At 42.3% G+C, this 26,423-nt stretch overlaps 1 protein-coding gene across 5 annotated transcripts in view; it reads left to right on the forward strand.

The window, feature by feature from the left end:
- Window positions 1–19,639: 19,639 nt before the first annotated feature.
- The window catches only part of atp2b4 (ATPase plasma membrane Ca2+ transporting 4), a 207,218-nt gene continuing 200,434 nt past the window's right edge, over window positions 19,640–26,423 (forward strand). For 2 of the 5 annotated variants that reach the window (XM_062978509.1, XM_008109671.3), the window contains exon 1: window positions 19,640–20,087. The gene's annotated coding sequence lies outside the window, so the exon portion shown is untranslated. The remainder of the gene's footprint in view (window positions 20,088–26,423) is intronic. The other 3 variants (XM_008109668.3, XM_008109669.3, XM_008109670.3) reach the window with 2 other exon arrangements.

A 26,423-nucleotide genomic window follows, 5' to 3' on the forward strand; every position in this document is an offset into this window, starting at 1 on the left:
GGCATTTAAAATAATTAACACTAAGAATTTCTATATTTGTTATGTTTGTATGTCCTTGGTCACTTTGCTTGACCCTTTTCTTGTATTTGCAAATATTTGAATAAAATGTTAAGTTACTGCAACTCTAGAGATATGGAGACCGGAGGGTTAATTAATGTGTTAGTCGAGGGGGGAGAAGTCTTGTTTAGGAGGGCAATGGCTCCTTTACTCTTTGCTTCCCAATAGCTACAGCCCTGGTGAAAATATAAAATGGTCTTTCCTGATTCCTTCTTTTTTCAACAGCTTCCTGTGACACCCACTCCCTTCTAGTCACCAGTCATGCCTTGCAAGGAGGTAGAAGTTGAGAATAGCATGAGACATAACACTGGAGCCTGAAGATGAAAGGGTGGGATTTAAGATAATTTCCTCTTCCCACCTTCCGTCCTCTCACAGGAACTTCCATCAGACCAAAGAGTTTTCCATCAGCGGACACCATTGCTGGATACAAAACTATGTGCATATATATGCCTCTTAGAGAAATTCTGAGGATCATGAAAGGATACCAAATAGTTTGTTATTAGTTTGTTCATTATGGTATTTTTATTGCCAAGGAGGATATGAGATACTTCACTCCCATGTGAAAATAAAGTCAGAACAGGGCACTCTGGAGTTGGATGGGAGTGTGGCAAAATGTATTGAGCAAAATTACTCAGAACTAAACTCAACTGTGGTCAGGGGAACTTTCTCAGAGGCAAAGAAGCAAAGGATTGTGGTTGTAGCCAGTTCTAAAAACCATGTATTTTCATAACTCTCGAAGCATTTCTTTCTACAAGAGAATAAGATCTCACCTTTATTATCCTGTCATGACAGCTTTCTTCCTGTCTATAACAACACAAGATTAACAAACATCATGGGCACTCCCTTTCCTTGGTCTTTTCTTCCACGCTCCTTCCACCCACCCACTAGCAACTATATGATCATTAAAGATAGAACCAAAGTTTGAAACATTACATTTTAAATGTAATTTGTTTCTATTACTTGGTATAGTTTGAAATGTGCCTCATTGCTCTTTATTATCAATATCTTTATTTTACATTTTAAAAACTAGCAAACACTGTAATAGAAAAGACAGTATTAAAATGAGCAAAGACACAAGGGGAAAAATAACCACTAATCTTCTCCTCCCCTTAAATCATCCCCACATTACTGGGCAGATAAACCAGAGATCAACTGAAGACATGGAGCCCCTTGTTGGCACAATGGGTTAAACCCTTGTGCTAGCAGGACTGCTGACCAAAAGGTTGGCGGTTCGAACCCAGAGAGCGGGATGAGCTCCCGTCTGTCAGCTCCAGCTTCCCATAAAGGGACATGAGAAAATCCTCCCACAGGATGGTAAAGACTTGCAGTTTCTCAGGTTGCTCCTGTCATGAAAAAAAACAAACCCGAAGACATCAATAACAAAACTACAACAAAGTTTTCATTACTATGTAATTACTGCTATTACTACTCAACCCATTGCTCATTTCAGTGCTGAAAAATAACTTGTTGGAGTATTCATTAATTGTCCATTTCTCTATAAAGAAAAAACCACAGGGTAATGGTTAAAAACTGGTTTTAAACTATAGTAACTTTTGAAAATAACTATCAATCATTTCTTGTTGTACAAATAAAGTAACTTTACTTTTACTGATTTTATTGCTTTTTAAATGTATACTATCGCATCCGAACTACCAACCCACTCACTCACTAAATAGGTATAGCTAACTATTTTATTTGTAATGTGATACTTCCAAATCTTTACTCAGCCATTGTTTGATGCCCTTTCCAATTAGAAACTAGAGAGTCTGAGATAGTCAAGTTAATTAGGATTTTTGTTGTTGTGTGCCTTCAAGTTGTTTCAGCCAGGTAAATGACCTTGGAGAACCACATTCAGCCTGTGGGCCTTAGTTTGGGGACCCCTGGTCTAGCATTTATTTTGTTCCTGCCAGGCATATGCTGAATCTCTCATTTCAAGTGAGATGTTGTGTGGGAAAGAAATCTACAGAGAGAAGGGGATCTTGATGGCATCTTGCCTGGAGGCCACAAAAATCTTTCAACTTGCACTTTCTGTTACTTGAGGTTAAAATGCTGGAAGGCAAAAGCTGATTTTAGAACTCTGATGGAAGCTATTCCATCCTTACACTTTTAAGAAAATAGCCTTTCCCTTCCTTTCTAAAATATACCTTGATAAAGTGTTAGGCACAGACATTATCAGTACCAAAATCTGCATCGTTATTATCACTTGTCTTGGACACCATTTTAATAGAGACAGTAGACTCAAGGCATTTTACAGAGAAAATATTCAGCAGTTAAAAATTAATAAATTAATAAATAAAATATGACATATTGCACCATTTCCCTCCAAGAACAAATGATAGTGATAATAAATTGGGCCAAGGTCAGAAATTGTAATGATATCCATTCATAGAATCATAGAATAATAGAGTTGGAAGAGACCCCATAGGCCATCCAGTCCAACCCCCTGCCAAGAAGCAGGAAATTGCATTCAAAGCACCCCCGACAGATGGCCATCCAGCCTCTGCTTAAAAGTCTCCAAAGAAGGAGCCTCCACCACAGTCCGGGGGAGAGAGTTCCACTGCCGATTAACATTGTTCAGATTAACATTGTTACAACTGAGTGGCATCTGTGAGGCAGGGGGTTAAAACTGGATGGCTCCTGTGATCTCTTCCAGCTTTATAATTCCATGACACCATCCTTTCCTTTCCCCTATGCATCCTTTTACAATATAAGTAAATAAACTATCTGGAAAATGCAGGATCAGATAATTTCTGTTTATTGATTTAAGAATATGAATGTAAACCCCTTCTGTCTCTAGGAAAGTTCCTACTCTCCATAGAATTACCTTTGATTGTGAAATCTTACTTTTGTCTTCCTGGTTGTTGACCGAAAGCTACCCGATTTTATAGAATGCCAAATCTAGATATACAATCTCCCAAGAATCTGCTTTGATTAGCTACACTTGGGATGCAGCTTCTTGTTAAGAATTCTATGGTACCTTTTTACTGTACATTTTAATACTGCTCTTTGTTTTTATATAAATATCAAAATTGATTTGTGATATTGTCCATGTGGATTGCAAATATGATATATACCTGTGGTAAATTTATGTTTTCCAACAATATGCAACATATTAGTACATGTCACTCAACAAACAATAGTTATAATTCTTCCCTATATCTATACATAGGGAAGATTAGAGGGGACATGGTAGCTATGTATACATATTAGAAATTATGTCATATTGAAGATATAGCAAGCTTGTTTTCTGCTACTCTAGAGATTAGGAGCAAAGGACTCAAACTACAGGAAGATTTGATCAAAACATTAGGAAGAACTTTTTGGATCTTTTGATAGAGGGAATAGACTGCCTCAAAATGTGGTGGAGTCTCGTTCTCTGGGCTGGATTGCCATCTATCAGGAGTGCTTTGATTGTGTAATCCTGCATAGCAGGATATTTAGACTGGTTGGCCTTTTTTGTCTCTTCCAGCTCTTATTTTTCTATGATTCCATGGAGAATTCTTGAAGAGGAGAAGAGGTCCCTGAAGACTGGAGATGAGAAAACATTTTCCCCAACTTCAAAAATAGAACAATAGTGCCTAGGCAACCACCAAGCAGTCAGCTTGATATTTATACAATCAATGTTCTAGAGCAGACTATTAAACAAACCATCATGAGAGCACTTAGAAAAGAAGGCAGTGATTGCTAATATTCAGCATGGGTTTCTCAAAAGAAAATCATGTAAAAAATAAGAGGAGAGAGAAAGAGAGAGATTTTCCTAATACAGGCCCCACAAAGAAAGAAGGGTGGGTTTGGAGATCTGCATTGGTCAGGGAAAGTACTCTCCCCCCCCCCCAAAAAAAGAACCCCAAAAGATTCTAGAGACATCAAAAGTTGCCTTTCCTTCATCCTGATGGAATTGTGAGAACTCTACAAAGACAAGCTAACTGAGGCTCTTGGCCAGAGTCAAGGGTGTCAGACCTTATACAGTATTACTCAGTATTTAGCTTAACAAAGGGAAGGAATGTCTCAAACATTATACTCACTTAAGAAAGACATCAGAGAATTCTTAAGATGATCACCCTTGCCTCAAAGTGACATCCCTTATCAGTGGAATTTCCTGTCTATAAGGCATTGTTTGCCAATTTGAAGAGTTAAAACTTTGGTGGGATTGGGGTATAAGCCTTATTCAGATGTGTCTCACTAGTCTCAACACATCCAGGGTTGGCATTAATGGAATTATGTTCTTTCAGAAATTGATGGGGACAAGATTTTGACCAAGAGAGGCCTCTCTAGCTAGTATTTCTGTTTCATTAGCCATACAACTGAATGTCATTTCATTTCAGAGCAGCGTCACATACATCTTGGCCGGGGTGTTATGCAAATGTAGCCTTCATTTTGATGATGGAGTATGCTCATCAATTTTTCAGATGACACCAAAATGGGCAGATTAGTTAATAGGATAGTATCAGAATTCAATATGATCTCAGCAGATTGGAAAAGTGGACCAAAAATAACAGGGTGCTGAAGGAAGAGCTTATCTGTGATAGCGGGAGGGAAGCCCCAGGACTGACGAGCGGCGAGGGTTGGAGGATTTTGAGGATTTGAGGACAAGGGCGCGGACGGAGGAATAAAGAAATGAAACAGTAAACACTCACCGACCTTGAGCGCCATATTGTTTAGTCTACGCTGATCTTCCTCCAAACAACTAGAAAGCCGCCCATAGGAAGGGGGAGCCCACGTGGAAGGTGGAGCCGGAACTACTGGCAAAACGGAAGGCGAAGAGAAGTAAGCAGAGGCGAAACCGGACGTAGGCGAGGGGAAGGAATTCAGAGGCGGACAGAATGGAATTGAAGAAGAAGGGAAACCAGAGAGACCTGCTAGAGAGATAAAATTAGCGGAACTCCCCCTGCTGGCAGATCCGGGAAGTCTGAGAAGATATACTCAAATGTTAGACTGTGAAATTATTAGTAAAGAAATAACAAGATTAATAAGGAGTGATAAGGTACTGATAGAAAAGAAGAGAAGATTGACAAGAGGATGGAGTGTGAGAGGGAATTAAATTTTAAAGCTACAGAGCACCCTGGGGTTTGCAGTCCATAACAAGCACCTTTTCCAAGCCCTAAATGTGAGCAAGCTGACTTCAGCTTCAACTTGGGGAGCACCCTTAGGAGCTCCTAGGAGTTACTATTGGTGAGGCAACTCACACTCTCTCCGGTGAAGCAAGCAACTAATGGTTTTGGAAGAATAATCAACTGATGTAAATTCAAGATTTGGGTTATTCTACGGATAGCCATCAAATTTGTATACTTTATCTAAACCATTAACTCACGGTACTCATAAACTCCAGACCTATCATAAGAGACCCCCCCCCTTTCCCCCCCCCTTTTTTTCCTTTCTTTTTTCTTTTTTCTTTGTTCTTTTTTTTTCTTTTCTTTCTTCTTGTTGCTGTTTTTTAGTTCTCGAGTGAGGGTTTTTTTTTTCTTTTTTTCTTCTTTTTTCTTTTTTTCCCTTTTTCTTTTTTCTTTTTCTTTTTTGGATTTTTTAAGCAGTGTTTGGTAACTCAGGACTGGAGACACAAAATAAAATCGGGGAACTGTAATTTTGATAATTTACCAGGATGACTACTCCTAAATGGAAATCAGATAAAGACACAAGAGAGATGAAGGAGACTAAATTTAGCACTAGAAGATCATCCCTGCTGGATGATAATTGCATGAAAGAAATCTTACGGGAGATGCAGAAAATTTCAGAGAAACAAGATATACTCCAGAAAGAAATGCTATCCATAGCAAAAAAGCAAGACACCCAACAAAAAATGCTACAAGAGGAGATGTCAAATTTAAAGAAAGAGTTAAGAGAGGAGCTAGGCTCGATTAAAAAGGAAACCACCAAGAATTCAAATAATATAAATGAACTGAAAATAGAGAACAGAAAGTTGGAGAAAACAAATTCCAAGTTGCAAAAAAGGATCGAAACCCTGGAGGAAAAAAATAAGAAACTGGAAAAAATACAAGAAAAAATAGAACACCAAACAATGGAGTATCAATTAAGATACAGGAATGTACAGGAAGAGACTGATGAAAACATAGGTTGGGTGATTATCCAACTAACAGCCAAAATACTGCAGTGTACGGAACAGGAGGTATGTGGACAGATCGATCGGGTCTATCGAATTCAGAATAACTACACTAGAAAAAACAAAGCAATCAAAGACGTAATCGTGCACTTCCTGAAGAAGAGTACCCGGGATGAGATCCTAAAGAAAAATGTCTCTAATCCAGCCATTTACAAAGAGAGGAAAGTAATTATCCTTAAAGAGTTCCCGAAAGTCACACTGAATAGGAGGAAAAAATACTTTTTCCTAACAGATGAATTGAAGAGATTACAAATACGATACAGGTGGGACAAATATGAAGGCCTAATGGCTACATATAAAGGCGAAAGGATTTGGGTAACAACTGAGGAAGAAGCCAAAGATTTCTATAAAATAATAAAAAGAGACATAAATAGAGAATCCTCACCCCAGCAAGGGGGAGAAGAAAAATTTCCCAAGAACTCCAAAAAAAGGAGATTCGCCTCACCTAGAGAGGAAGATTTAACGATTGCTCAATTGGATCTAGCGGAGGATTTAGAAGCGAATGAGGACCCAGAGGAAGGAACATCGGAGGAAGAAGGAAAGACGGATGATGACGAAGGATCCTAAAAAGATAAGTAAAGTTAGTCAAACATTAAGATGTTTTTCGAACAACGTTAATGGGTTAAATTCACCCAATAAGAGGAAAATATTATTTAATAAACTAAAGAAAGATAGATATAGCATAGTAGCCCTGCAGGAGACGCACATCTCGCAAAAATATAGCTATCTGTTAAAAAATGAAAAAATTGGGAAAGAATTTATATCAGCTGACAAAGAAAAAAACGGGGAGTAGTACTATATTTAAATCATGAGCTTAACGCGATAGAACAATTTAAAGATACTGAAGGGAGAATGATTGCAGTACTGATTGACACCACACTAGGTAAAACCCTCCTATGTAATGTATATATGCCCAATGGCCCCAAGATGAAATTTGTAAAGGCATTAAGAGATAACATTGAGAAGGTAGAATGCGATCAAATTATATTATTTGGGGATTTTAATGGGGTTCTGGACAATCAACTAGACAAAACTAGAAGAATTAGAAGGAATAAAATGTCAGGTGTCCTTCCAAAAAACCTCTTCTTATTAAAAGAAGAATATGATTTGGTGGATGCATGGAGAGAACGTAATCCAGAGGAAATTGACTATACACACTACTCCAGCAGACATCAAACCTGGGCAAGGATCGATATGATCTGGGTATCAAAATCGATTCTACCAAAGATCAATAATATACAAATTCTCCCCAGAGAGACATCGGATCACTGCCCCATGAGTATGCAAATTAACAAAAAATTGACCACAAAATATTGGAGATTAAATGAGAACTTAATCAGACGAGAGGAAGACATAAAGCTGATCAAGGATATGATGGCCGAATATTTTAAACTCAATGACAATAAGGAAACTAGCCCACAAAATATTTGGGATGCCTATAAGGCAGTAGCAAGAGGGTTCTTGATTCAGTTAAACTCATGGAAAAAGAAAAAGAGGGAAGCAGAGGAAAATAGGCTTAATAGAGAAATAGCAATAAAGGAAAAAGAACTGAAAAAAAACCCCGGAAGAAAAAAGTTAGTAAGATGTTTAGAACTCCTAAACAAACAAAAAAAGAGCTTGCAATTAGAAACAATAGCCAAACAATTAAAATGGGTCAAGCAAAATTCTTTCGAAAATGCGAACAAGCCAGGTAAATGGCTCGCTAGATTAATAAGGAAGAAGAAACAAAACCAACAAATTACAAAAATCAAGATACATGACAAAATATCAACTTTAGAGAATGAGATCAAGGAAGAATTCAAAATTTTCTATGAGAAATTATACAAAGATGACGATATTAATCCGGTAGAGATAATGGATTATTTAGGAAAACAAAAATTAGATAAAATTTCGGAGGAACAAAGATTAAAACTTAACAAAGAAATCTCAGAAGATGAAATCCTCAAAGTAGTTAGAAAACTAGAAAGCAATAAAGCCCCAGGGCCAGATGGCTTTATAGGGGCATTCTATAAGTTAGAACTCAAAGAAGTTATTAGATACTTACAAAAATTAATGAATATGGCACTACAAGGAAAAACGATTCCAAACTCGTGGAAAGAAGCAAGAATCACAATGATCCCGGAAGAAGGATCAGACACAACTGATGTGCGGAATTTCAGACCCATATCCTTACTTAACTCGGATTATAAAATTTTCACCAAAATATTAGCGAATAGATTAAAAGAATTCCTATCAGATTGGATAAGTGAAGAACAAACGGGATTTTTACCATCTAGAAGTATCAAAGATAATGTACGCACGATAATTAATGCAATTGAATATTATGACCAAAATATACAAAAAGAAGTAGGGTTCTTAGCATTAGATGCCGAAAAGGCTTTTGACAATTTAAATTGGAATTTTTTTAAATCAGTTTTTCAGGAAATAGATGTGGGTCTGCAATTCCAGAACGGAATCAACAGCATTTATGAGAAGCAATGGGCAAGGATTATAATAAATGGGGAAGTAACAGAGATTTTCCAAATTGAAAAAGGTACGAGACAGGGTTGTCCACTGTCCCCCCAAATTTTCATTTTGGCGCTAGAAATACTTCTTAGAGCAATTAATAAAGATGAGAAGCTACAAGGGATTAGAATTGATAAACAAAATTATAAATATAGGGCTTTTGCTGACGATGTCATATGCATTATCGAAAATCCAAGACAGAAAATTAAAAATTGGCTAGATAAAATTGGCGAATTTGGAAAAGTAGCAGGCCTTAAGATCAACACAAAAAAAACAATGATTCTTACAAAAAACATGTCAAAGGAAAAACAAAAGGACCTGAAAGATATTTCAGGCTTAGAAACCCCCTCAAAAATTAAATATCTGGGTATCTGGATGTCAGCCAAAAACAACCAATTATTAAATTTAAACTATACTACAAAATGGTCAGGAATTCATCAGGATTTAAAGAAATGGACTAGTTTAAATCTTTCATTAATGGGAAGAATAGCTATGATTAAAATGAATATTCTTCCTAGACTAATGTACTTATTCCAAAACATTCCGATTGTTAGGAAAACCAAAATATTTAAAGATTGGCAGAAAGAACTAATGAAATTTATTTGGAAAAATAAAAGACCTAGAATTAAATATTCGACAATGATTTCCCCGAAAAATAAAGGAGGCTTTGGAGTCCCGGACTTGAGATTATATCATGAGGCCAGTGCGCTTTACTGGATTAAGGACTGGATTAAATTGGAGAAGATAAAATTACTAACATTAGAGGGGCATGATTTAAGGATGGGGTGGCATGGGTATCTATGGTATGGAAAATCAAAAATCGAAAAACAATTTGGAAATCACTATATTAGATCAGTCCTCTTTAGAACTTGGGAAAAATATAAAAGATATTTTCACCTTAAAACTCCGACTTGGTTATCACCATTAGAAGCTAACCATAGAAGATTGCTGGGATGGATAAAATGGCCCACCTACAAAGAAATATTGTCGGTGGAAGCAGTGAATATGGGAGAATCTAAACTAAAAGAGTTGGATGAAATTCAAAGAATCAATAAGAATATATCTTGGTACCAATATATTCAGCTAAAAGAAGCATACAAAAGAGATAAAATTGAAGGATTCGATATGGAGCAAGGGTTTTGGGAAAAACTTTTACAAATAGAAAAGAAAAATATTTCCATTATTGTACAATAAATAAAATAAAATTGAATTGGACAACCGAAACAGAGGAAATCACTAACTCAATGATTCAGTGGGCCAGAAATGTAGGAAGATCAATTTTAATACAGGAATGGGAGTCAATTTGGAGGGTTAAAATCAAATACACCTACTCTACAGACATGAAGGAAAACTGGTTAAAAACCATTCATAGATGGTACCTTACACCAAAGAAATTAGGACAGATGTACAAAAATGCTAATACAAAGTGTTGGAGATGCAAAGAACAAACAGGTTCCTTCATCCATATGTGGTGGAGCTGTAGGAAAATTAAAAAATACTGGGAATTGATTTTAGGGGAATGTAATAAGATCTTGAAAACACAATTTGAATTAAAACCCGAGCTTCTCCTGCTAGGGCTATATGATCAACAAGTCAAAATAGATTATAATACAGACAAACTTTTCACATTTTTCATCACGGCAGCCAGAATGGAAATCCGAAGAAACATTGATGAAAGACTGGTGGATCGATAAAGTGATTGACATAAAAGACATGGACAAATTAACCTTTTTACTGAAGAAGAATGATGGCAGGAAAACGAGAGAGACGGACTGGTCCAGATTGGATGACTATTTAAAGAAGCAAAGACATTGTAACAAAATGGATATAGATGAAGATAAAGAAGATAAAGAGAAAGAATAGAGAAGAACAAGACCGGAAGTCTTCACCCCCCCCCCCCTTCTTTCCTATCCCCTATTTAACCCTAACCTATCAGTTCCTAGATACCTTCCCTTCCCTCCCTATCCCTCCCCCCGACCTTTAATGTACTCCTTTCTTCCTTTCCTTTCCCCCCCTCCTACCCAAGTCAAAGCCGCCCAAACCCCCAAGCCCCCCCTCTCCCCTTCCCTTCCCTTTCCGTCCTCCCTGGATCTTTGTATGGTAAAACCTTAATAATAAAAAAAAGGAATATTATAGAGAGATTGCATGTCCAAATTCATTTGCTATGCTTGGATGTAATTCATCTGATCCTAGAGACTTGAATTCAATTATTCAATTTTAAATATTAAGTTTAAGAAACTCTTTTCTGCAAGTATTTTACCACACCCATTATTTTCCTGAGTTTATTTAAATCAATTTTCATAAGGCTCAGGGTACATGTCAAGTTTCCTTGTCTTTCATTTAATGAATCCCAGGATGATGTGTTCTGCTCAGGATTTCTACTAATTCTTTCTCCATGACTTTTCTTCCCTGTTGGTGAGGATCAGGTCCAAAAACAGTTAACCCCTTTGCCTCCTCCTTCATACTCTAGAAAATGAAATTGACTGCAAAGAAAATGAAGAATGTGTTGTTCTTACAGTTTGACTACCAACAGATATCAGAGCAGTTGAAGTCTTCCACTACTGTCCCTCTTGTTTTTTAGAACTTTGTGATCTAATCTACAAAGGCATCATCCAAACCTTCAGTTTGGCTTAGAAGATTATACAGTGTGATTATATGCTTCCCTCTTCTATCACTTTTTCTTAAATTTTCCCAATGTGCCCTCCCTGCTTCACATCTTAGATCTCCTCACTCATTTATGCATTCCTTATATATAATGCTATATTTCCTCCATACTGGTTATGTTTATTCCTTTTGAACAGGACATAGTGCTTATGTACTGAATTAATTTCATTTATGCCTCTTTTTCTACTCTGCTCCTATATTAATATTTTAAGCTTTTCTTGTTTGCATAATATGGTTTATATATGTGTGCTTGTGTGTGGCATGGGAAGAGGGGGTGTCCCAGCAGCTTTGTTCACCATATTCCATGGGGAGAAATACAGTTCAGCAACCTCTGTAGGGATATATGATTCCAACTCAGTGCAGAAATATCTGAGACCATGGATCATTCCTTCTAGTAGGTTCCTTGTTATTTTTACGGTGTCTGGTGATATGCCATTTCAAATGCTCTATGTTTCCTATGCATTACTGACGTTGCTGTACCCAGATACTTTGTATCTTCATGACCAATAAATATTGTTTCCCATAGAGGATTCAATTCAAAGTCCTCCGGATTACACTGATCCACATGACTAACATATCTAGCCATGAAATGGAACTAAGCATTTCACTGCATCCCATCTGAGCCTAATCCAACTGCTAACTTGAGAAGACATAATACATAAAACAGAGTGGTAAATCAAATTACATAACCCCCGTTGGTACAATGGATTTGCTCTGGATAGCAGTAACAGCTGGATTTGGGCACTGTTTGGCCCATGCTTTGGAACTACGTTTTGCTCTAAAAATGGGCCAAAGTAGATCCAAAGTACTCGAAAGCAGCAGTTCTCAAACTGTGCTCTTCGGAGCCCTTAGGGCACAGCAAAGCACAGTCAGGGGCTCCAGCGGTGGCAGTGTGAAGGCCCCATAGACTGCGTTGCCAGTGTGGAGGCTTCGTAGGCTGTGCCGATGGTAGCAGTGTGGAAGCCCTATGTGCTTCCTAGACAGGGGGCAAGGCCCCCTACTGCCGCTTTGACCATGCTTTTCCCACAAGGCAGAAGGAAGTTGGATTTGGTGACCCCTGGGTTGCTCTTCCTCCTCCTATTATAAATTATTATTATTATTATTATTATTATTATTATTATTATTATTATTATTGCAAAAGCTGAATGGGGACCACCAATGAGTACCATGCACTGTAGCCTATATTTCAGAGGAAGGAAATAGCAGAACCACCTCTAAATATTGCTTACCTTAGAAAAGTTTATCAAATTCATGATGTTGCCATAAATCAACAGGAAACTTCAAGGTAAATACATACAGAAAGACAGCTTTCATGCACATAGTTTGAAAATTTTTGTAACCATTTTGTAAAGTCTTTTCTTTTACAAGATGAACCATGAAGATGTTGTGAAGAAGCCAGGAATGCTCCTTCCTAAAAACAACATTGAACTACAATTCCCAAGATGATTTTGACCTATGGCAACCCTGAATGAGAGACTTCCAAGTCACAACATCTCCATCTATTCAGGTCTTGAAGACTCACAGCTGTGGTGGTATCTCTCCACATGGAAAGCAGTCTCTCTATTCTTTCCGTCTTCAGCCTTACCAAACATCACTGCTTTTTCAAGTGAATCATGTCTTCCCGCCCTATGGCAATCTCAGTTTAGTCATCTTGGCTTCTAGACAGAGATCAAATTTGATTTGCTTCGGAGCCCTTTTATTCATCATAGATTTTCTCAAACTCCAGTTCAGCTCTACATTTAAAATGAATTTATTTTCTTCCTACCACATTACCATTTATTCTTTTCTTGACAATTTTCTGATATAAAGACATATGGTGGGTAGGTGGTAGAATCAACAGAATCCCTCCTTCTCCTCGTCCTCATCCTCTCCTTCATCTCCTCCAAGCTACCTTTTCTCTAGAGCTGTGGCATTGAATAATGGCCCACAGCATTCACACAGGCCTCTCCAAAGTTTCCTCATGCTTCCCATTCTTTGCTAGCACCTCATCAATCAATGGAATCATAGAATTACACAGTTGGATGAGACCATACAGACCAAACATTTCAGCCCCTACCATGCAGGCAAAGCACAATCAAAGCACCCCCAACAGATGGCCATTCACCTGTTGAGTGATTTCAGCTCTGCAAGAACCACAGGTTCAGAAGTTCAGTGTGTCAAGTTCTCCAAAGGACCAAACAGACAGGATGAAGACAAAGAATTGAGGCTATTCTACTTTGGTCAAAAGAGGATGTCAGTAGGGTTTGCACTCCAAAGACTGACATAACATACAGAAATATTTAAAGCATTCTGACATTGGTTTGAAACAAAGGACTTTGCTGCTCTGGTTGCTGATTGGTCTAGATCGTGGCCAGTTAGTATCAGCTCCCTGATAGGAGCAGGAGTGCCATCCTGCATAACTATTGATTGCCTCCAGGCATGCGACAAATTTAATAAATTGTCATTACTCAGTTTGAAGTTTTGTGGCTGTTCCTTGTTCCACCTCTCATGGTGGTAGGAAGGAAAGAATGTGGGTGAATCAGAGGTAATGGGATTTGATGGCCTTATTCCTGCCTGGCCAGAACATAATGGGTTTTGACTGATCATACAATGGGTGCTGAGGATGTTGGCACACTTTGAATGGGATTCCCAGGGAGGGGATCCGATTGGCAATCAGGATGAGGAAATGTTCCCAGGAAAATACTGAGATAAAATCTGGAAAGAACCCTGTAGCTCTTTCTAAGTCCATTATATGTCTCCAAAGGCATTGTGAAGGGAGTAGGGTTATGCTTAATGTTGAGCCCTGCCCTCAACATTAAGCATAACCCATGGGGTGTGTATGTAGTGCTTATGCACCTTTTTGGTAAGTTCCCTGAGAAGTTACTTGAAACTGGGAAAAGGGTGATTGGGGGCTTCCTTGCTAGCACTTATAGAAACATGGATTTTGGAGCTCAATTTGGGGTCCTGGTGTTTTATTTATTTATTTATTTATTTATTTTACTTGTATACCGCTACTCCCAGTTTGGCTAGGAGCAGTTTACAGAAATAGATTAAAACAATAAAATTAGCTTTAAAATAACAATAAAAACAATAAAAACAACAATAAAAACAACAATAAAAACAAATATATAGTTTTGATAACACAACCTCTGTTTAAAAGCCTCCAAAGAAAACTTCATCACCAGTGGAGTTCCACTGTTGAAAAGCTTTTACATACAGCCTAATATTCAGGTGGAATCTCCTTTCCTGTAATTTCAACCCATTACTCCAAATCCTATGACCTCAGCATATGCCTCCAAACTGGATATGCTCAGCGGGGGGAATCTGTTGCCCCACAACCTGCATCGTCCAGCTTCCACCCCACCACATCTCATGGGGAATGCATTTGCTGCCTGCCTTCCTCCATTGATCTCAATTCAACATGGGAAACTTCGCATGTTGCCACAGTGGCAGCATATGTTGCTTCATCTGCAGTTTTGTCATGGAGCTCTGCCAGAAGTAGTTCTATATCGTGGGAAGGGATCCAACAGGCTCCATCGCAAAACTACAGATGAACTGGCATATGGTGCCAAAAATAGCCCCATATGATTAGGTTGTTAGTCTCCAGGGCAGCAGAAAACACGCCTGCTCCTTCTTTCTCATGACATTCTTTCAAATACTTAAACATGGCTATCATAACTCTTCTCAATCTTCTCTTCTGCAGTCTAAACATACCAAGCTTTTAAAGCTACTCCTGATAGGGCATTGCTTCCAGACATTTGATCATTTTAATTGTCCTCCTTGGAATACACATTCTGCTTGTCAAAATCCTTCTTGAATGATGGTGCCCAGAATGGACATGGTATTCCAGGTGAGTAGAATAGAGGGACACCACTATTTCCCTTGATCTAGAGGCCTGGTTTGAGAATGAGTTATTAATAATGGATGTTTGGCATTTCTTATTGTTCCAGGGGCCTCATATAAATATATATTGTGATATACACATTTTTAAAATGCCATAGTATTTTCTTCCTCAGAACTTCATCTATCATTTTGTTCTTTTATTTTTCTCTTTCACAAAAGCCATGTTCTTTGGAAGCTTGTTTAAACCAAGTTAATGGCCTTTTAGGCTTCCTCCATGTGAATAGGAGTTCACCTTTTGAATAATAAGTGCAGCTGGCTAGTAGCCAGCAGCAATAAATCACTACTGACTGAGAGGTCATTGGTTCGAAGCCTGAGTTGGGATTAAGCTCCGACCATTAATAGCCTATCATGCTGCCCACCAAGCAGCTCAGAAACAGTTGCGGCTATGAGTAGAGAATCTAGGTACTGCTTAATGCGGGGAAGCTAATTTAACTTAATTTACAACACCATAAAACTGCCGGTATGTAAAGAGCAATCAGGAAGTACTACCATCAAAATGGACTTGGTGTCACAGTGGATGATGAAGCAGCAGCTCCCCCTGTGGCCGGAATAGAGCATAGCCTCATGAAGCCGGAAACTGGAAAATGTTAAATTGCCTCTATTGTCTGTATGTTGTATGTCTAATAATGGCATTGAATGTTTGCCATGTATAGGAGCATTGTAATCCACCCTGAGTCCCCTTCGGGGTAAGAAGGGCAGAATATAAATACTGTAAATAAATAAATAAATTATAAGAATTACAGGTAGTCCCCCAAGTTACAAACATCTGACTTACAAATTATTCATTGTTACAAATGGGGGTGAGACAACAGGAAGTGAGATAAATCTACACTTCAGAGGGGAAATTCACTCCTGAAAAAGTTATCATGGGGAAAAAGTGTTGTTTTTTTTTACTTTATCACCAATCCTTTATCATTAAGGGTCTGGAGCCCTATGAGGAGCAGCTGAAAGAGCTGGGCATGTTTAGCCTGCAGAAGAGAAGGCTGAGAGGAGACATGATGACCATGTATAAATATGTGAAGGGAAGTCATAGTGAGGAGGGAGCAAGCTTGTTTTATGCTGAACTGGAGACCAGGATGTGGAACAATGGCTTCAAACTGCAGGAAAGGAGATTCCACCTGAACATTAGGAAGAACTTCCTAACTGTAAGGAGGGCTGTTCAGCAGTGGAACTCTCTGCCCTGGAGTGTGGTGGAGGCTCCTTCTTTGGGAGGCTTTTAAACAGAAGCTGGATGGCCATCTGTCAGGGGTGCTTTGAATGCAATCTTCCTGCTTCTTGGCAGGGTGCTGGACTGGATGGCCCATGAGGTGTCTTCCAATTCTGATTCCATGATTCTAATCCTTGTTTCTACAACAAGCCAAATTTGACAAAATCCAATTATCACAGGAAAAGAGAGGTAAAATCTTCTGAACAGACAGCCAGCAAAACAAACACCACAGGGCTGTTAACCCTTCACTATGCTATCCAAAGTTTATACATATCTATACACATAATAAAAACGAAAATATGTATGTGTGTATGAGTGGCAGGAGTGTCCACATACACAGACACACTCCTGCCTCCACTAAAAGCTATAACTCCCACTACTCAGGAAACACCAATGGCCCTCCCTCCAATGACATTACAGGTTATAGTTTCCAAGAGCCCTTTCAATGTCCTCCACCAGCACAGTACTGCCCACCACCCAAGTGAAGGTTTTCATATGGGGACAAATTCATCCTAGATTTTATGTGTTTCCTTCACCACAGACATCCCAGTGTTTCTTACTCTCTCCATTGCTGTGGAATTTGCATGACCCCGCCCACTGCCTGTCCTTAGCTATTCTTTTCCATGGCACACAGCAAACAGAGGAACTGATCAGCAGCTGAACATACTAGATTGGTTTGGGGATAATTCACCATGATTTATAGGAGTTGTAGGTACTGAGATGTATAGTTCACCTGCAATCCAAGAGCACTCTGAACTCCACCAATGATGGACCTGGAACTAACTTGGCACACAGAACCCCCATGACCAACAAAAAATACTGGAGGTCTTTAGAGTTGTAGTTCACCTACATCCAGAGCGCACTATGAACCCAAACAATGATGGATCTGGACCAAACTTGGCATGTATACCCGATATGCCCAAATTTGAATACTGGTGGGTTTTGAGGGGAATTGGCCTGGACATTTTGGAGTTACAAGTATTGGGATGTACAGTTCACCTGCAATCAATGAGCACTCTGAACTCCACCAAAGATGGAATTGGACAAAACTTGGTGCACAGAGCCCCTATGACCAGCCAAAAATACTGGAGGTCTCTGGGGAAAATTCCCCTTGATTTGGGGGAGTTGTAGTTCATCTACATCCAGAGAGCACTGCAAACCCAAACACCGATGGATCTGGACCAAACTTGGCACACATACTTGATATGCCAAAATTTGATTACTGGAAGAGTTTAGGGGAAACTGGCCTTCCTTTCTGGATGTTGTTGTTCACCCACAACCGGAGAAACTGTGACGTCCACTGATGACGGACCTGGACCAAACTTGACACACAGAGCCCCCATGACTAACTCCCCTACTGGAGGGGTTTGAGGGGACTGACTCACCATAGTGGGAGTTGTAGTTTACCCCACAGCTGGAGAGCACATTGAACCCCAACAATGATGCATCTAGAGCAGGCACGAGGGGGCCAGACTCGAAGGGAGGGCAGCCGGGCACACGCTGGGTGGGATGGGACTGGGGTGGAGAGGGCCTGGGAGAGGGAGGAACCAGGAGGGGTGGAGCAGGGCTCGGGTCATTCTCAAGTTGTCCTCCTGGCATAAGGACAGGGATGCTCACCCATCTTTATGCTGGGAAGAAAACGAGACATGTGGCGATTGCCCTGATCCTCCTTCCCAATACTCCTCCCTTGATTTTCAGGCTGTCCTCCCAGCATTATGTCAAGAGGAGGGCGAGACAGGTGATGTCCGAGAGCACTCTGGAGGGCTCCCAACCACTGTGTGCCTTCCTCGAGCCATCCTCCCGGCATAAGTACAGGGCTGCTCGCATCATCCTTATGCCGGGAGGAGGGCAAAGACATGCGATGGTTGAGGGCACTCCAGAGGGCTCTCAGCTGCTGTGTGCCTTCTTTCTCATACTTTCTGCATAAGGATGCGGTGGGCAACCTTATGCCAAGAGGACAGGGAAAATGAGGAGGGTCTGAGGTAGGTGCCCAGGGGGTTGCATCCGGCCCGTGGGCCTTAGTTTGCCCATGCCTGATCTAGAGCAAACTTGCTCAACATAACAAACTTTAAATATTGAGTTTTTCAGGGTTCACCTGGCATGATGTCAGTTGTTCATCTACAACAGTGGTTCCCAAACTTATTTGGCCTGCTGCCCCCTTTCCAGAAAAAAATATGAATTAGCGCCCCCTGGAAAGGGGGGCGTGGCTTAGAGGGATGGGCATGGCTCCTGTTCAGGAAGACAGGGCTGAGCCTCTCCCCTAGTCCAAGATGCGGGGCTGGGAGGGGGAGGTGGGCGGGGCCACCAATGGGCGGCCAGATTCTCAGCCCCATCTTGGGCTCTTGGGAAGAAGCCATGCCCCTTCCCTGGCCCCAACCCCATGTCCAAATAGTGCCCACCAGGAAGCAGTAGCTCCTACTTTGGGAATCACTGATCTACAACCTTAAGCATTTTGTACAAATAAAATTTGACTTTTTCAAATAACCTGAGCAACACCGGATACCCAAGCTATACAGTAGAGTCTCACTTATCCAACATAAATGGGCCAGCAGAATGTTGGATAAGCAAACATGTTGGATAATAAGGAGGGATAAAGGAAAAGCCTATTAAACATCAAATTAGGTTATGATTTTACAAATTAAGCACCAAAACATCATGTTATACAACAAATTTGTCAGAAAAAGTAGTTCAATACTGTATTTACGAATTTAGCACCAAAATATCATAATGTATTGAAAACATTGACTACAAAAATGCGTTGGATAATCCAGAATGTTGGATAAGCGAGTGTTGGATAAGTGAGACTCTACTGTATATATATATTTGGCTGGAGTTATACTTAAAAAATGTACCTGTTCTGACTTACATACAAATTCACCTTAAGAACAAACTTGGGAACCACTCATGTAGATACTATACTCCTCTTGATGTAAAATCCCATTGGCTTTTTTAGCTGCTGCATCACATTACTGGCCCATGTTCAACTTGTGGTCTCCTAAGCCTCCAAGAGTGTTGTTTTCCTCCTTGGCTTCCTTTCCTCTGGGCTCTCCCCGAGGTGCCGCCATCTCCTCCTTTCCGCCTTAACAGAGAAGCCAGCCACAACCAGGAGTCGGTTGGAGGCGAAACCACCTTAACAGCCTCGCTGCCTCCCTTTTGCGGAGGACGGGGCTGAGTCTGTGGCAGGGCTTGGCTGCCGCGTTGCCATGACGAGCTTTTCCTCCAAGCAGGCGGGACTCCGCTTGGGGAAAGGCTGGGTTTGAAAAGAGAGAGAGAAAGAGAGAGAGGCCGGGCCCACGGCGCTGCGGCTTCGCAGAGTTTGAAGGGACCCCGCGCTTCGCTTCGTTGTCATTCCGGGAGGAGCCAGCCAGCCCTTCCTTTCTCCTCCCAAAGTCGGAGCGGAGGAGACTTGCGGTCCGAAAGCGCGGCGCTTCCTCTCCCCTCCTCCTTGTCCTCCTCCTTCCCGCCCCCTTCCTCCTCCTCTTCCTCCTCCTCCTCTATGGAAATCCAGGGGTTTTCCCCAGCCTGTGGCAGACTCGGGGACTGGAGGCGGAGGAAAGGCAACGGGAGCGGCAGCAGAAGCGTGTGAAGCGGCTCAAGTCTCGCTTCTGGGCCCGTGAAGTTGGGCAGTGGCCCCCTTCGTCTCCCAGAGTCCGAGTAAGTCTCCCCTTTTCTCTTGTTTGTCTTGTCGGTTTCTCCCGCCTCTGAAAGGCGTTTCCCCGGGAAGGGAAAGCCAGGGCGGGAAGGCTGCGGCAGAGGCTACATTTCTGTCCTGGGCTTGCTTTGGAGGGAGCAGGAGCCAAGGGCGGGGAGGTGGGGAGCCAGGAAGCAAGGAAGAAAGGAGAGGCCCGCCTCGGGAGTGACAAACAACAACAGCCCTGCTTCGCGCACCGCCTTCGCCCCGGGCTTTCTGCCCCAGGAAAGTGCGATTTCCCTGGGCTGGGCGCGAAGCGAGGCGTGGAAAAATCAGGGTGTTCCCTGCCTGCGTCCGGCGGCAGAGGGGGAATCTTGGGCGGAGGGGCGGGCATTGGAAAGGAGGCGGACTCGGGACCCATCTCCACGGCCACATAATGCAGTTTACACCCACATCATGGAGTCCCTTACACTGGTCAGTGCGTGATACATGTCTACGCTAACTATACAACGCAGGCATGGGCAAACTTCGTCCCTCCGGGTGTTTTGGACTTCAACGCCCATCATTCCTGGCCTCAGGCCCTTTCCTTTCCCGCTTAAGCGGCTGAGGGGGGAAAGGAAGGGGCCTGAGGCCAGGAATAATGGGCGTTGAAGTCCAAAACACCCGGAGGGACGAAGTTTGCCCATGCCTGATACAACCCCAGACTGTGGAGTTTCCTAGGGACTCTTAAAGGATCCCCCCCCCCCACCCCCTAATCTTACAGTTTCCCCATATCGGTCTTGATCCCTTTGGCCGCCCCTCTCTACCTCGGACCCATTCTTCCAGGTGAGGCCTGCCCCCAAAGCAGACGACAACTCTCTCTCTCTCTCTCTTCCCGCAACCGACTACTCCCAGCACAGTCACCCGATTCTTCCTCTCCTTGGGGCAAGCACAATGCCGGGTCTGTGCCTTTTGCGAGGGCAGTTGGGGCGTGGAGTGCGGTGCGGGGGGGGGGGGGGGGGGGCTCTTCCGGCACGGTGTGTTTGCCCTCATCTACACTGGAGGACGAGCGCAGTTTGGACCCCCCTCCCATGCTGTAGGGTTTGGTCAGAGAGAGGCGGGGGGCGTGGGGTCTCCAAAGGCATCTCTGCAGCGGAGGGGCAACCGAAGGCGCCTCTCACCCAGAAAGGACGCCGCTGGACCCCACTTCCGTGGGAATCCCGGGAAATGTCCTTTTAGTGAAACCGAGAAAGCTGAGTTTCTGGGTTGCTGTTAGTTTTCTAGGCTGTATGGCCACGTTCCAGAAGCATTCTTTCCTGACGTTTCTCCTGCATCTATGGCAGGCATCCTCAGATGTTGTGAGGTCTTTTGGAAACTAAGCAAGGGAGGTTTATATATCTGTGGAATTTCCAGGATGGAAGAAATAACACTTGTCTGTTTGAGGCAGGTGTGAATGTTGCAATTAACCACCTTAATGGCCTTTCAACTTCAAGGTCTAGCTGCTTCCAACCTGGGGGAATCCTTGGTTGGGAGGTGCTAGCTGGCTTTGGTTGTTTCTTGTCTGGATTTCCCTGGTTTTGAGTACTGTTCTTTATTTACTGTCCTGATTTTAGAGTTTTTTTAAATACTGGTAGCCAGACTGTATTCATTTTCATGGATTCCTCCTTTCTGTTGAAATTGCCCACATGCTTATGGATTTCAATGGCTTCTCTGTGTAGTCTGACATGGTGAGAGTGGTCCAGCATTTCTGTGTTCTCCAATAATATGCAGCGTCCAGGTTGGTTCATCAAGTACTCTGCTATGGCTGACTTCTCTGGTTGGATTGATCTGCAGTGCCTTTCATGTTCCTTGATTCGTGCCTGGGCATTGCCGTGTTGGGTGGAATTCCAGACATGAATCATTCAGGGTCAACTAACACCTTCCAACAAAAGATTCCTCCAGACACTAAGCAGCTAGACCTTGGAGCTGCAAGGCTTTTCAATGCTAATCAAGGTGATTAATTGCAGCATTCCCACTTGCCTCCAGCAGACAAGTATTCTTTCTCCCACCCTGGACTTTCCAGAGATATATAAAGCCCTCTTGCCTAGTTTCCAACACACCTCACAACTTCTGAGGGTGCCTTCCAAAGATGCAGGCGAAACGTCAGGAGAGAATGCTTCTGGAACATGGCCGTAAAGCCACATTAACTCAGTGATTCCGGCCATGAAAGCTTTCTCGTGATCCCACAGCATTGAGCCATGGCAGTTGAAGTGGAGTCAGAATAGATGGATTCTATAATTAATTAATTAATTAATTATTATTTCAATTATTTATACCCTGCCCTTCTCGCCCGAGGGGACTCAGGGCGGCTTACAAGTGGCACTTGATGCCGTTACACCGTTATACAATGAACTAAAACGTTCAAACAGTTAAAACAGTCATAAAATACAATATCGTGCGGATGCAGCCGAAGAGTGGCTCTTCACTATAGTCGTGCAAGTTCAAACTGCATTATATGCTAGTGTAGATCCAGCCTGGGTTTCCTGTGCCGCACTGACCAATGGGCTGCGGGGGTGGGAGAAGGGAATGAGAGAGAGAGAAGCTTGCCGAATGCCGCCTAATCCGTGGCTTTTGAGGGGCGCGGCCGAAGAGAGCCGATCCCTCGCCTTTGCCTTCTCCACACAGAAATCCCCAGCATAGGATCTTTTAAGGGACGAGGGGCTTCAGTGTTGCAAAGCGGGGCGCGTGTGGAGGAATGTGGCGCCACTGCGGAGATGGGAGAGGAAGGGAGAGGGTGGGCTACCTCTGGGAGTCCAGGCAGAGGAGGAAGGCGCCTCCCAGCCTCCCTTGGCCGCCTGGGGCGGAGCAAGGGCGAAAGGGTCGGATGGGAGGCCGCCTGGTTCCTCTGCCCAGGTGAACTAGAAACCAGGAGTGATGGGTTGGAGGTGTTTTGGAGGAAGTGGGGGAGAAAAAAATAGGGAAAAAGCCAGCCTGGTTGAACTTGTTCTGCTGCTCAAATGTGAGTGGAATCTCTTTCACACCCCATTCCTCCCCAGTCTTTCACATTCAGTAGGTGCTACTGCAGGCATGGGCACACTTGGGCCATCCAGGTGTTTTGGACTTCAACTCCCACCATTCCTAACGGCCTCAGGCCCTTTCCTTTTCCCCCTCAGCTTAAGCGGCTGAGGGGGAAAAGGAAATGGCCTGAGGCCGTTAGGAATGGTGGGAGCTGAAGTCCAAAATACCTGGACGGCCCAAGTGTGCCCATGCCTGAGTTACTGTCTCTCTCCTTTCCTCCCTGTATAAACCGCTTAATTGCAGGAAAAGAGATTACAGATTCTAGGAGCAGTTGACAAGGGTGGTGGTTGTGCCTTTCGCCCTCTGCTGATTATGAGGCTGAGGACGTCAACCAACCCCATAAAACGTTCATGCTAAAAAGACAAGGAGGGCTGGTAGAGGATCTGTAACCCTGTCCTTCTGTTGTTACGGCGCTGCTTCTTAAACTAGGTCCTGTGACCCCCCAATGGGGTCCCCCTAGCTCAGTGTTGGGTCCACTAAAAATTATTTCGGCCACAGGATAAGGTTTCTGAACACCACCTTGACATTTACACAACTCTTTCAGCAACAAGGTGCAGTGTTGATAGTGGACTCTGCAGAAATTGCTTCAGCTGTACTCCACAAACAGAAAAAATGTTTAGTAAGCCCTGCAAATACTGGTTTATGATCTGTAAATGTTTGGTTTTTACATCTATTTTATACATCTGTATACCAGGGGTTGCATAAAAATTTCATCAGGCAGAAAGGGGTCATGAATGGAAAAAGCTTAAGTACTCCTGCTCTATAGATGTGAGGCCAAGGAATAAGAATCAACAAGTCCTCCCATGCTTAAAACAGACAAGAGGTTGGGTTGCTGTGAGTTTTCCAGGCTGTATTGCCATGTTCCAGAAGCATTCTCTCCTGATGTTTCACCCACATCTGTGGCAGGCATCTTCAGAGGTTGTGAGGTCTGTTGGAAACTAAGTAAGTGGGGTTTATATATCTGTGGAAGGTCCAGAGTGGGAGAAAGAACTCTTGTCTGCTCGAGGCAAGTGTGAATGTTGCAATTGGCCACCTTGATTAGCATTGAAAAACCTTGGAACTTCAAAGCCTGGCTGCTTCCTGTCGGGGGGAACCCATGCTTGTGGATTTCAGTTGCTTCTCTGTGTAGTCTAGTTAGTAGAGTGGTCCACCATTTCTGTGTTCTCAAATAATATGCTATGGACACTTTCAACAGAAAGGAGGAAACCATGAAAATGAACACAATCTGGCTACCAGTATTTGAAAAATCTACAATCAGGACAGTAAATAAAGAACAACACTCTGAAAACAGGGGAATTCCAGACATGAATCAAACAGGGCCAGCTGACATCTTCCAACAAAGGATTTCCCCAGGCAGTAAGCAACCAGACCTTGAAGCTGCAAGGCCATTCAATGCTAATCAAGATGGCCAGTTGCAACATTCACACTTACCTCAAGCAGACAAGAGTTCTTTCTCCCACTCTGGACCTTCCACAGATATATAAACCCCACTTGCTTTGTTTCCAGCTACAAAAGCCTTCGACAACACATCAGGCAGGGATTTTGGAGATGGTACTTAGCAGTCGCATTAAGGCACATTTTCTCAAAACTAAAAGACAAAAAGACTTTGTATATAGATTTATCTAGGAGGCTGTTCCACTGAACTTTGTGGATCTTTTTTCTGGAAAAAATGCCCAGCTTGGTTCTGCTGTACATGGGAGCGGAGTGGGGAATCCTTTGGGTGGTGGCTTTGACACTCCACCCAGGTCTTCCTTATCTCCCTCCCCCTTCCAGCGGCTGACACCAGGAACTCTCCTCTTGACTAGATGTACAAAACCCCTGAAGTCTGACACATTTGATAATCAGGACTGCCAAATGGCTGCGTATTTCTCTGCAGCAGATGGAAACAACCCCCTGTTCTTCCCCCTCCCCCATTAGCACCAAGGCAATCCTGTCTGACTTCCTGCCAGTCTCCTGACAGGTGGGAAAAACACACTGCACAACCTTATTTGGGGGAAACTTCCATCTGTTAGTAAATTGCCTGCTAGAGAAAGGACAGTGTCTACAAAGTTCCATTCTTGTCTCCTGTTGCTACCCCTTTCCATTTGTTTTATCCTCCGTGTGCATGTGTACGTACCTTCCGTGCTCTGCAGTCATGGCATTCTTTGCTTCCCCCTTATTTCTTTTATCATAAGTGTGCTGCTACTTTTCATGGTCTGTGTGCTAAGTTTGCTCTATTTTAATGCTGGTAGGAGAGAGGAACGGCACACCTTAATTTTATTCAAAGCTGCCAGTAAATAACATGCCCATGTTCTCACTCTCTCCCTCCCCCTTCCCTCTATGCTGCAAAATGAGTTTATAATGGTCGCAGTTTAGCCTAGTGTAAATGCAGGCTAGCTGCTAATAGCTGCTTTAGATGGTGCAGCGAGCCTTACTTAAGACCACTCCCTGTGCAGGGAAAATAGAAAGATGAGAGCAACAGTGTGTGATTGAGACACATGAACATTAATAGATAAGAAGCTTGCTTTATGTAATGTTCCCAAAATATGGGAAGTCAGCTCCTGTTGATCTTCATCGTCCTTGCCAGCTTGAAGTCTGACATCTTTTAACTGGTGCTACCAGGGACTGCACCAAGGAAACTCTTGCAAGTGGAATTCTGTGTTTTGGAGCTACAGCCATTCCCAAGATAGAGAAATAGGTCTGGCAGTTTGGGTCTGGCAGGGTGATGATATGGGATACTTGATGGAAGCAGGAGTTGGAATATTCAAATCTAAGCCAGGTAGGAGCAATATAGCAGAAATTTTGAATCAAGGAGACACCAGTGATAGATTTGATAGGGAGAGTCAAGAAAAGACTGAGCAGCTTTGGAATAGCCAAACTATGTTGAATTGATGCAGTAGAATTAATGCAGTTTGACATCAGTTTAACTACCATAGCCCTGTGCTATGGAATCACGGGAAGTGTAATTTTGCAAGGTCTTTAGCCTTCTCTGCTGAAAGGTTCTGGTGCCTCACCAAACTACAGGATTTTGTAGTATTGTGCCATGGCATTTATGGTCCTGTCAGATTGCATCCATTCTACAGTGTTGATGCACCCTAATTTCTTGGTTGCCTGCATCTAGATTCTGATGGGATCTGAGAATAAACTTAGTATAATATAACATTGTGATCTGATTGTGGGCTAGCAGGCAATCGCTCATGGTTGAATTATAGTCCTCTTTAGGATAATGTTGGTTATTTGACTTTTCAGTAGATTTTTGACTTGCTTTAGTAACTTTACTTCCCTGTTTGAACCAACCTGTCAGATTGAATGTGGAAGAAAAACATAACACAGAAATCACCAGG

The sequence above is a fragment of the Anolis carolinensis genome, chromosome 4, assembly GCF_035594765.1.
Source record: "Anolis carolinensis isolate JA03-04 chromosome 4, rAnoCar3.1.pri, whole genome shotgun sequence".
Taxonomy (NCBI): Eukaryota; Metazoa; Chordata; class Lepidosauria; order Squamata; family Dactyloidae; genus Anolis; species Anolis carolinensis.